Source organism: Sarcophilus harrisii, chromosome 6 (genome assembly GCF_902635505.1).
Source record: "Sarcophilus harrisii chromosome 6, mSarHar1.11, whole genome shotgun sequence".
NCBI classification, from domain to species: Eukaryota; Metazoa; Chordata; class Mammalia; order Dasyuromorphia; family Dasyuridae; genus Sarcophilus; species Sarcophilus harrisii.
The window spans coordinates 96,392,513-96,405,405 of record NC_045431.1 but is presented as its reverse complement, the minus strand read 5'-3'; the positions used below and the strand labels follow the sequence as shown (position 1 = coordinate 96,405,405).

Below are 12,893 nucleotides of genomic sequence, written 5' to 3'. Positions count from 1 at the left end.
AGGGACCAATTAATATCACCCTTTAGGACTTCATCTGGTGGTGATCTGCTTTTAGGGTCCTCAGGATTTGAAATCTGTTCTTTTCTTTTCTCTATCTATGGTCAAAGTTTTTTTTTTTTTCTTATTTTGGGGTTAAGTGACTTGTCCAAGGTTAAACAGCTAGAAAGTGTTAAGTGTCTGAGGCCAGATTTATACACAGGTTCTCCTAACTTCAGGACTAGTGCTCTATCCACTGCACCACCTAGGTGCCCCTGCTCATTTTTAAAAGAAGGTTGAGCTCTGTTTTTAGGGCAAAAGGGAGATTGTCCAAGTTTACTTATCTTCTTCTGGGAATTGGTTACACTCCAAACATTTCTGAATTCTGTCACTCTAAAACCAGGTCAGAGACTTTATTTGCTATTAATTTGAGGGACACTGGGAAGAGCACAGAAAAAGATGTGTCTCCTCTTTGCCATCTTGTCTCTGCCCCCTCATTTGATTTAAAAAAAAATTTTTGGAATTCTTTTATTTCTTTCTGGGCAGGATGATACTTATCATTACTCTTTGGGATAGAAGACACTTTCATTTTTACTTCAGTATCATCCTCTGAAGATGAACCCTGATCTTCTCTATTCCCATAGAAATTTTCTACAATGGGGTTCTTTCTTCTTTGGTGACTCTTTTTTTTTTTTTAGATGAGAAGTATTAGTATAAACACATCTAATCATTGGGTAGGAGGATGACATCTCTGGGTTTACTGCAGCTCTTCCCTCTGACCCAGAACTCCAGACCAAGAACTCCCTCCACTAGCAAGTGCTAGCATCAGCTGTCCCTGCCTACTACCTTTGTACTCCTGTGTGCTGGTTCCTTCTCACATCATATTTCAAAATTTGTGTTCTGATATCTCAGCTTGAAAGGGTAAAAGGCAAAGGTTCTCCAACCCAGCTAAGCCTGGTGTTTCTAATCAAATGAGTTACCTCAGTCTTCTGGCACTCACACCCCTCGTTCTCAAGCTATCCAGATGGTAAAAGTTTCTGTGGTTCATGCTAAGGTTCTGACCACATTCACCTCACCCCAGGGCTGCCCACTTGGTGTTTCTGTAGAGCTAGCCCATAGATATTTGCCTTTCACTTTAGGCAATTCCAGCCTGAGGTCTTTTGGATATTCTTGTGTGTTGTACCAGGAGGACTTCTATTCTCCCCCAACTATTCTCGATTTTTCACCAATCTATGCTTGCCCTGAGGCACAAATTTGTTCCAATTGTGGGGAAAATCTAGAAAGCTTGAAATTTACCAACCTATTTTGCCTCTTTCCCAGGATCTTCCTCCCACAATTTTAATTCTAAGGAATTATTTTCTCCAGTGAGATTTTGTATCTCTTTCTCTCTCTCTCTCTCTCTCTCTCTCTCTCTCTCTCTCTCTCTCTCTCTCTCTCTCTTTTTTTTTCTCTCTCTCTCTCTCTCTCTCTCTCTCTCTCTTTTTTCATTTGACCAATTCTGTTTTGTAAGGAATTCTCTTTAGGGGATTTTTTTTTTGCCTCTTTCCCCTTTTGGCTAATTCTGGTTTTTGGTTTTTTGTTTTTTGTTTTGTTTGTTTGTTTTTGAGGTTTTAATTACTTTACTAATTTTTGGTAGGTTTTTTACCAAGTAATTAATTTTATTTTCACATTTTTTTCATAATGCAGTGTCTCTAATTTTCTTTTTAATTACACCTTTTTTTCTTTGCTTTTGCTTTGTCTGAGATTATAATAGCTGCCCCTGCCTTTTTTCTTTTTAACCTCAGTTGAAGGGGCAATTAGATGACAAAGTTGATAGAGCACTAGGCCTGGAGTCAAGAAAACTCATTTTCCTGAGTTCAAAATTGGCTCCAGACATTTACTACCTAACTGTCTCATCCTGGACAAATAACTTAGACCTTGATTGCCTCCATTTTCTCATCTACAGGATGAACTAGAGAAAGAAACAGAAAAATAACACACCTAGAAAACATATTGAGGAAAGATAATTTAAGAATTATTGGATTGTTTAAAAGCTATGAAGAAAAAAAAAGCTGAGAAATCATATTTCAAAATTTGTGTTCTGATATCTCAACTTGAAAGGGTAAAAGGCAAAATAAAAGATTACTTCCATTCTTCTGAGAGAGAACAAAAAATGAATACTCACAGAAATATTATAGACAAATTTCAAAGCTCTCACATAAAGGAGGAAACTTTGAGAATAGAAAAAAAACATTCAAATATCATGAAAGCCCAAAATAAATCACACAAGCTTTAATAGCTTTGATGTTAAGCATTATTACAACCAAGATTCAACATTCTTCTTACCATTTATACCACTACTTCAAGGTACTCTATGACCCAATGACACTTGTCTCCTTGCTTCTTCATATAATGTACTTCATCATTGACAACTCCAGGTATTTTCACTGCCTATCCTTCATGCGTGAAATGTCCTCTCTCTTCAACTCTGCTTCTTGGCATTCTTCAAATCATAGTTAACATCCTCTATCTGTCCTTCTTAATCCCTCTTAATGCTAGTGACTTCCCCAAATTTATATCTCCTGTTTCTCTCATATGTTTTCTCATCTTGTTTGTACATTGTTATTTACTTTTCCAATAGACTGTGAAGTCTTTAAAAATAGGGTTTGGTTTTGTCTTTTTTTTATTATGCTTAATGACTGACTGAATGATCAACAAAGAGTAAATCTCTTAGTCAAAGTTATGCAGTTAATTAATTGCAGAATAAAAACTAAAGCTCTTGTATCTTAAATTTTCAGTGGAACAAACTTCTCCTTTAATATGCTTACTGTTTCAAATAGTTTTGATTATATAACAAGAGCTTTAGTATGGCCCCCATTGACAGTATTAGAAACAAGCCAAACCCTGACTAGGGTAGGATAATTTGAACTTTGCCTTAGGCCACCAAAATTTAGAGGATTCAAAAATAGAAGACATGCACTACTTCAGCAGCTAGAAACCACTATGTTAACTAACACCTTCTCAGACTGAATTTATTTTAATTACTTATTGCATTATTTCTGTATTATGAATTACAAAAATGATTTCAAAATATTTTTTGTGTACCAGGAACATTTCCTCATGCTTGCCTGAGGCACCAAAATTGTTAGCTATGGTTCTGAGACCCTGGTGTATAATATAAATTTTTATGTAAGGCTCACTCCCAGAATCTGTCAAGCTTCAAATACTGGATTTATTTAACTGGATATTGGTGTATAGTGAAACTGACTCAGATATGATTGGACCAGAGAGGCGGGGTCAAAATGGCAGAGTAAAGGCAAGAACTTGCTGACCTGTGCCCTAAAACAGCTCCAAATTCCTTTAAATATTGACTCTAAACAAGTTTTAGAGCATCAGAGCACATTAAAAAAGAGTAGAGCATTTCCCAGCTGAAGGCAATAGGATAAGTCTGTGACAAAAGGATGGGACTCCAACATGCAGTCCCAGTGTAGGTCACACCAATGCAACCTTGACCTTGGCCTCAGGCCCAGCCATCCCTAGCCCCAGCCCCAGTGCCAGCACTAGAAAAGCAGGAATTGGTCTAGTGGCTTCTGAATCATTAGTAGTACTGGGTGGCTTCCAGATCTCTCAATCCAGAGACACCAAAGAAAACTTGGAAGAGTAATAGGAAAAGTTTCTCAGGAGGATGAGATGAACTTAGAAAACAAACCAAGAATGAGTATGGATAGTAGTGGTGATGGTGGCAGCTTCTGAAAGCCTCATAAGAAGGTCTCTTTACTAGCACTGAGGAAGATCTCTGTTGCTTTAGCACACTAGATCTTACAGCACATTGGGGTGGGGACACTCTTTACAATTCCAATTTAGAAAAGAATACTTTGTGATCATATCCCTAGAAGTATCTTTGAAAACAGCTGCACAAAACTATTTAAGCTAGGGGCAATGCCCTCTTCAGACTGGAAATAGAACCCTAATTTAACAAATTAACCCAAATTTAAAAGCTGCGTAATAGGCTAGGAAAATGAACAAATAAGAGAAAAAAGATTCTGACCATAGAAAGTTACTGTCATGAAAAGAAAGATCAAAACAACCTTGGAAGAAGATAATAAAGTCAAAGTTCCTACATCCAAAGATTCCAAGAAAAATATGAAATGTCTCTGGTTATAGAAGCCTAAAAATCAAATTTGAAAATCAAATAAAAGAGATAGAGAAAAAAATTGGAAGAGAATTAAAAATGATGCAAAAGAAAATATAAAAATCTAATGAGGCGAATGCCTTAAAAAGCAGAATTGGCCAAATAGTAAGAAGATACAAAAACTCAGTGAAGTAAATCATTCCTTAAAAATTAGAATTGAGCAAATAGAAATTAATGACTTTGTGAGAAATCAAGATGCAATAAAACAAACCAAAAAAAAAAAAATGAAATGCCTCATTGGAAAAACAACTTTCCTGGAAAATAGATCCAGGAGAGGTAATTTAAAAATAAAGCCATAATCACTATTAAATAATCAAAGAATATGAAGTTTTCTGATGATGAAATTAAAGCCATCTATGGTTATATGAAAAAATGCTCTAAATATTTATTAGAGAAATGCAAATTAAAATAACTCTGAGGTATCACCGCACACCTCTGAGATTGGCTAAAATGACAGGAAAAGATAATGATAAATGTTGGAGGGGATGAGGGAAAACTGGGACACTAATGCATTGTTGGTGGAGTTGTGAAATGATCCAACCATTCTGGAGAGCAATCTGAAACTATTCCCAAATGGTTATAAAACTGTTCCTACCCTTTGATCCAGCAGTGTCACTCCTGGGTCTATATCAAAAAGAAATCATAAAGGAAGAAAAAGAACCTACATGTGCAAAAATGTTTGTAGCAGCTTTCTTTGTGGTAGCAAATATTTGAAAAATGAATAGATGTCCATCAATTGGAAAATGGCTGAATAAGTTGTGGTATAAGAAAGTAATGGGATATTATTATTCTATAAAAACTGATAAACAAGCTGATTTTAGAAAGACTTAGAAAGTTTTACATGATGCTGAGCAAAACAAGCAGAACCAGGAATACATTGCTCACAATAACAGCAAGAATACATGATGAACGGGGCAGCAAGGTGACACAGTGGAAAGAACACCAGCCTTGAAGTCAGGAGGATCAGAGTTCAAATTTTGCCTCAGATATTTAACACTTCCTATCTGTGTGACCTTAGGCAAGTCGCTTAACCTCCATTGCCTTAGCCAAAAAAAAAAAAAAAAAAAAAAAAGTTTGATGATTATGAAAGACTTGGTTCTTCTCAGCAGTTCAGTTATCTGAGACAATTTCAATAAACTTTGTATAGAAAACTCCATTCAGAAAAAGAGCTATTAAGAATCTATTATTTCATCAGTTTAGAGCCCTTTTCTGTAAATAATTCATTTATACTTTGTCTTAGGGTCAGCTCAAGCTCAAAGAGTTTAAGGGGTTTGTTCATAATTATATGGCTAATAAGTGTCAGAAAGTGTTCTAACACTAAGTTCAGAACTGTATCTTCTATGCTATGATGCTCCTCTAAAAACAAAACAAAACAAAAAATAAATAAAACCACAAATCTTGCCCCAGTTTTCTCTTATGTCAAGTTTAAATATCTCTTTGCACATTAAATCTGAGTTGCCTACAAAATAGTCTTAGAGCCACATTGTAGTTCATACACTTCTGAGGACGACTAAATTAAAATGTAATTGGGAAATTTAACAAAATAAGCACAATTTTCCTAAGTAAAACAATGAGGAAAAAGTGAACTTGACAGTGAAAGCTGATAACTTATGTTGTTTCCAATCATCCAGCTTAGTATTTAGTTAGCTCAGTTTTTTTCCTTATTCTTTTACCCAGAGATATTATAATAGAATGCTATAATAGAACGTAAAGAATCTCCCCCCCCCAAAAAAAAAGAGTCTGAAAGGGTGCCATCCAATCTCTGCTTGAAATCTTCCAATGCAAGCGAACTTTTTATATTATACATAGTCCTCCACTTTTGGACAGCTCTAATTTGTTAGGTATTTTTTAAAATTAAGTATCTCTTTGTAAATTAAACCAGAGATGTCAATTAGACAGCCTCGGAGCAATATTACAAAGCATTACAAAGCCTGAACTAAGTTATATTGTATTTGAGAGAATTTAACAAAATAGATACAAATACAATAAAATACAAATAATATTAATTTATGGTTTTTTAAGTCAATATGAAGCCTGAAAAGATCTTTATGTAGTTTAGTAACTCCCATTTCTATTTGAGTGTGACATCCAATTTCATCCATTGTCTTTGCTTCTGCCTTACACTATCAAATAGTCCAAATTTACTTCCTTTTATTCAGGTGATAGCCCTCAAATACTGTGACTATCATATCCTGCCTAATTTTTCTCTTTTGCAGGTTAACCAGATCTGTTTTGTCCAAACCCTCTTTTTTTTTTTTTTGCACTCTTGTGCAAGAATTTACATTTCTCCCCAATTCACTTTATTATATTCAGCTTAATAGTCTCATTTCTCAAGATTTTTTTGTAACCACAACCTATCATATCATTTACTAGACTATATAATGGCAAAATTTGATTTACATTTCATCTCTACATTAAAACACGTCAAGGAAGGAAAAAAGGCATTTATTACATGTCCAATATATGCCAGGCATTGTTCTGTGTGCTTTACAAATATTATCTAACTTGATCCTTATGACAAGCCTGGAAGGCAGGTGCTGTTACAATCCCCATTTTTGAGTTAAAGAATATGAGGCAGCAGAGGTTAAGAAACTTGTACAGGGTCATATGGTTAGAGATTGCCTAAAACTGTATTTCATTTCAGGTCTTCCTGTGTTCTCTTTACTGCATCACATAGATGTCAAGCAATTGGCCAAAATAAATATACATATACATTCATACATACACACACACACATATATATATATATTTAAATACACACACACACACACACACACACACACACACACAGACCTTGGATACAATCATTAATCATCTATTACAATGACAATGAACCCCTTAACAACTACACTTTGAGTATAGCCAGTTCTGAATCCATAATACATTATCCCTTTGAAAACATCTGTCCATCCTGTTAACAAAAACAGTGTCTTACACTGGATGAAATACTTTACCTAATTTACGTAAACTATATCTTCAGCATTCCCTTGATATACTAGTTTAATTACCCAATCAAAAGAGGAAATAGTCTACTTATTGATGAAACATTGGAATACTCTTTGAGTACCATTTCTTTATTTAAATCTTCTTCCTTTTTCTCCTTCTTTTCCTCCTCCTCTTCTTCTTCCTATTAATTCTATACCTCTGCCTCCACCTATACTTCTTCTTCCTCCCTTCTCTTTATTCTTATTTCAATTGATTCTTCCTTTTTTCATTCTTCTTTTTATGATTTCTATGATAGTGAACTCCCAGGGGGAAAAAACCCTCAAATTAAAAAAAAAAAATCCTAATGCATAGCAGTCCCTACATTACTAGTAGAAATCTAAAAAAAAAAAAAAACAAAAAACAAAAAAAAATAATCTTTAAAATATATTACCATAATGTATTGCTATAGTGATATTTCATTCACTAATTTGCATCAATTTTCACTTGAAATGTTTGTCAAGACTTTCTCTGTCTGTCTCTGAGTCTCTCTCTGTCTCTGTGTGTCTCTCTCTGTCTCTGTCTCTTTCTCTCTCCCTATCTCTGGAACATCCTAGTGTCATAGAAAGACCGTGGAAGGATTCTTCTTTCTTTTCTTTTTCCCAAATAATTCATGTAATATTAGAATTAATTGTTTTTTGAATGTTTGATAGAATTTATTTGTAAATACATCTAGTTCTAAGATCTTTGTCTTTGGGACTTCATTTAATGCTTTTCATTATATTTTTCAGAGGGTTGGTTATTTAACTTGTTTCTTGTTCAGATGAATCTTTGTAATTTGTATTTTAGGTATTCTTTCATTTCATTAAATTATCAGATTTATTGAGTTATAATTGAACAAACTAGTTTGTAATATGCTTATTTAACCTTCATTTTTCATCAGTTCTCTCTTATGTTTCTGACACAAGCAATATTCTTTCCTTTTTTTTTTTTTTGAAAATCAAAATTTCCTTCTCTAACCACGTTGTCCTTCTCTGTTTTCCATCATCTTTCAGTTATAGAGAGTGACTCAACAATTTTATTTTGTAGTTATTTCTTTACCTAATTATGTACTTCATCTCAGCTAGGTGACTTTTATTTATCAAAGGAAACCAGGTGCTATTTTATACTTTCCTTACTTATTGTATATATTAATTCCAAGTTATCAATTTTCTCTATAATTTCTTTTCCTTCAATCATATACTGAAAACATATTTATTAAGTGACTAATATGTGTCAGGAACTGTGATTGGTTCTGGGAATACATAAGCAACAAATGAAATAATCTTCACTTGCAAGGAATTCATGTTGTTTTTAAAAATATATTTTACTGTTATTTAATTCTTATTGCCTAGGTTTCCCTTGCTTTATGTGTGGTTTTGAGTTGTAGCTAAAAAAATAAAACAAAACTTTTTTTTTAAATCAAGAAAAAGACAGGAGGGTCCCCTGTGGAACAACATCACTGTAGTACCAGATAAACAGTCGGGACCTGAAGCCCCTTACACATGAACTCTCAGACAGTATCCTTTTCATTGTAGGAGCAAAGCTCAAATTTAAAATAAAGGAAAAAGAACAAAACACATGAGCAAAAAAAAAAAAAAAAACAACAAGAAAAAAAATCTGACTATAGAAATTTATTATGGTGACCAGGAAGATCAAGACAAACTCAAAAGAAAACAACAATGGCAAAGCATATGGGCAACCCTCTCCCCCCAAAAAAAAAATTGCCCTGAAAATGATCACAAAGATAAGAATTCATCAAAGAGCTCAAAAAGGAGCTTAAGAACATATAAGAGAGGAAGAAGAAAAATTAGGAAAAGAACTGAAAATGATGCAAGAGAATTATGGAAAAAAGAGTCAATAGTTTAGAAGAAGAACATTCCTTAAAAAGTAGATTTGGCCAGGTAGAAATGTTTAGGAAAATAACTCCTTAAGAGTTAGAATTTGGCAAAAGGAAACTAATTATTCTATGAGGCATCATGAATCAATCAAACAAATTCAAAACAATGAAAAAAAATGAAGAAAATGTAAAAAAAAAAAATCTCATTGGAAAAACAACTGACTTGAAAAATAGATCCAAGAGCGACAATTTCAGGATAATGTAACTACTGGAAAGCCATAAGGATAACCTGAATAGCATCTTTCAAGAAATTATCAAAAAAACAAAAAACAAAAAAAACTCTGCCCAGATATTTTGGAACCAGAATGCAAAATGGGCATGAAAAGAAGCCACAATCACCTCAGAAAAGAGACCCTTAAAAACTCCAAGGAACAATGTAGCCAAATTCAGAACTATTGGGTCAAGGAAAATATATTGCAAGTGGTCAAAAAAAGGAGCAATTAAAATATTGAGGAGTCAAAATCACAGTTTCACGGGTTGTAGCAAAAAAAATATTAAAAATTGTTATTCATAGAACATGATATTGCTGAAGGCAAAGGAGCTATATTATAACTAAGAATCATTTACCTGGCAACATTAAGTAAAATTCATTAAGGAAAAAAAATATTCAATGAAACAGAAGGATTTAAAGCTTTCATAAGATAATCAGAACTAACTACAAAATTTGTTCTTTAATACCAAAATCCAAGAGAAGTAAAAATGGGTAAAAAGGAAAAGAAAATATGATAGACATTACTACATAGAAAGATTATACTTGCAATTCTTTAAAAAAAATGTAACTATATTTCAGCTAAAAGGAATATACATAGACCAAGTCTATGAAAAATAAGGTCAATTAATAATAAAGAATAAGTGGGTCCAAAAAGAAATAATAGAAATATTCAATAATTTCATTAAAGAGAATGACAATGATAGATATATCAAAATTTGTGGGATGCAGCCAAAGCAGTATTTAAAAGGAAAATTTATTTCTCTAAATTCTTATATTAACAGAATAAAAAAAGAACAGATTAAATTGATCATACAATTTAAACAAAAACATCATGGATTAATACAACAACAAATTAATGATTCCCAACTGAGCATTAAATTGGAAATCTTGAAAATTAAAAATAAGAGTAATAAAATTGAAAGAAATACACACACCTACATACACACATGCACACACACAACTTTTGAGTTAATAAATAAAATTAAGAGCTGGTTTTATGAAAGAAGGAAAATAATGAGATAGATAAGCCATTGATTAATTTAATTTTTAGTAAAAGTAAAGAAGAAAACCAAATATCTAGTATCAAAAGCAAAAAGGGTGAAATCACAACCAACGAAGAAGAAATTAAAGGAATCTTTAAGAAATATATTGCTCAATGATATGTCAATAAACCTGACATTCTGAGCAAAATGGATGAATATTTACAATATAAATTACCAAGATTAATGATCAGGAAATAAAAAGGAAATAAAAATTCTGATTATATTAAAATAAAAAGCTTTTATACAAAAAAAAATGAAATCAAGATTAGAAGAGAAATAGGAATTTAGGTAAAAATCTTTAAAGCACTTTTTTTCTGATAAAGGCTTCATTTCTCAAATATATGAAGAACTAAATCAAATGTGTAAGAAAACAAAATATTCTTCAATTGAAAAATGATCAATTATATGAACAGGCATTTTTCAGATAAAATATCACATCTATCTATAAATGTATGAATAAGTGCTGTAAATCACTTTTGAGGAGTGACACAAATTGAAACAATTTTGAGATATTAGCTTATTAGACTGGCTAATATGACAAAAGAGGAAAGTGATAAATGTTGGAGAGAATGTGGTAAAATTGGGATACTAATACATTGTTGGTGGATTTTGAAACAATTCAGCCATTCTAGAGAAATTTGGAACTATTAAGTATTTGACTAAACTGAGGACCCTTTGATCCAGCAATGCCACTACTAGTTATATTATCCCAAAGAGATTTAAAAATGGAAAAGGACCTAGATGTGCAGTGGTATTTATAGCAGCTTTTTTTAATGGTAGCAAAATATCAGAAATTGAAGGGATTTGAATTTTCCCGTGGGTCACCTTCAGCTTGTTTCTCTGTTGTCTCTTGGGAATCTCGGGTTTTTTAGGTCTCTCACAGTAATTAGAAAGATTGAAGATGAGCTGGGCATTCCTGACGAAGTTGCTGTGACCCAGCATTCTACCTTGGTGGGGAAACTGTGATTGTCCGTGCTGCTTGTGTTTTGCCTCTTGCTGCTGGCCATAGATGGAGAGGCCATTTACCAGAACGAGTTAAGTGGCTTCTCCCATAATACAGCGCAACCGGGTTACCAAAATGTTTGCTATGACTCCTTGGCATCCCTCTCCCACATTCACTTCTGAGTATTCCAGATCATCCTAATCACTGTGCCCACCATATTCTACTTGGGCTATGTGGTGCACATCTGTCCTGGCTCCAGAGGAACCAGAGGCAAGAGGAAGAAGAGGAGCCCATGCTCAAAAAGACCTCCGAGAAGTCCCCTGATGATGGAGCCCATGATGGTTGCAAGAAGATCGGCAGGGAGAGGCTCCTGGGGCCCTATGTTGGACACTTACTGGTGCGGACTGCCTTGGAGGTAGCCTTACTACTAGGCCAGTACCTGCTCTATGGCCTGGAGGTGCCTCCCTCCTATGTCTGTGTGCACAAGTCTTGTCCCCACACTGTAGACTGCTTTGTTTCTCATCCCACAGACTCCATCTTCCTACTGGTCATGTATGCAATCAGTGGCCCCCGTCTCCTGCTCAACCTGATGAAGTTGCTGCATCTGGGCCTGGGAAGCTTGAAGAAGGATAGAAGCCAGTGCTCCACTTTCTCATTCCAAGAATTTCCCACTAGAGCAGATGCAGAAACAGCTGCATCTGATCCAGAGCACCTGGACATGGCATTGCATATGAGCACACCTTTGATCACAGCGCCTATCTATGCAGGCCAGTCTCCTTCGTACAGCATATATGCTCATCAGAACCTGCATAATCAAAGCAAAAAAGAGCCTCCATTCTCCAAAACAGAGCAGTAAAATCTGGATTTACTATTGTTCATAAATTTCAAACTCAATCTGATTTTGGGAAGACAAGAATTTGACATCTGGACTCTGGAAGAGAAAATTTGGAAATGTATCCAAAGGAAATGGCGTTTTGTTGAATATGTTGTTTTTAATTAGCTAGTTTGTGAGTGCGATCATAAGTGGTCCTTCTTACTTTCTCAGGACCTGAAACCTGTCATAATCCAATGCCCATTTTCCCCTCAAATCATCCAAACCCTTCACTGGTCCCTCAATGGTCACACAAAAGAGTTCAAAGATGGGGTGGGGGTGGGATGCTTGATATTGAGCAGTTGCTAGTGCTATCAGCCTTTTCTGCCACTTATCCTATACCTGGGTATGTTCTAGTAGTTGAATTTGTAAGTTTTGTGGGTCAATAAATACCTGTTTGTATTAAAAAAAAAAAAGAAAAGAAATTGAAGGGACCCCCATCTATTGAGAAATGGCTGAATCAGCTGTTGTATATAAATGTAATTGAAAACAATTGTGCAATAAGAAATGAACAGGCAGATTTCAAACCAAAACAAAACAACCCTGAAATGTCTTGTACGAACTGATACAAAGTGAAGTGAATAGAATCAGAAAAACATTGTACACAATATCAGCAGCATTATGTGATGGTTAAGTATGAATGACTCAGCTCTTTTCAGCAATGCAGTGACTCAGGACAAATACAAAGAATTGGTGAAAGAAAATATGGTCCACACCCAGATAAACAATTGATTGACTCGGAATGAAAATCTTTTTTATTAACTTATTTATTTTTGTGTGTGCGTCTTTTTCCTCCTTTTGATCAGTTTTATTTTTT

General features: G+C 34.2%; 1 pseudogene; it reads left to right on the top strand.

Moving 5' to 3' along the window:
- The first annotated feature begins 11,163 nt into the window (after positions 1-11,163).
- On the top strand, positions 11,164-12,061 carry LOC100918827 (annotated as a pseudogene).
- The last annotated feature ends 832 nt before the right edge of the window (positions 12,062-12,893 follow it).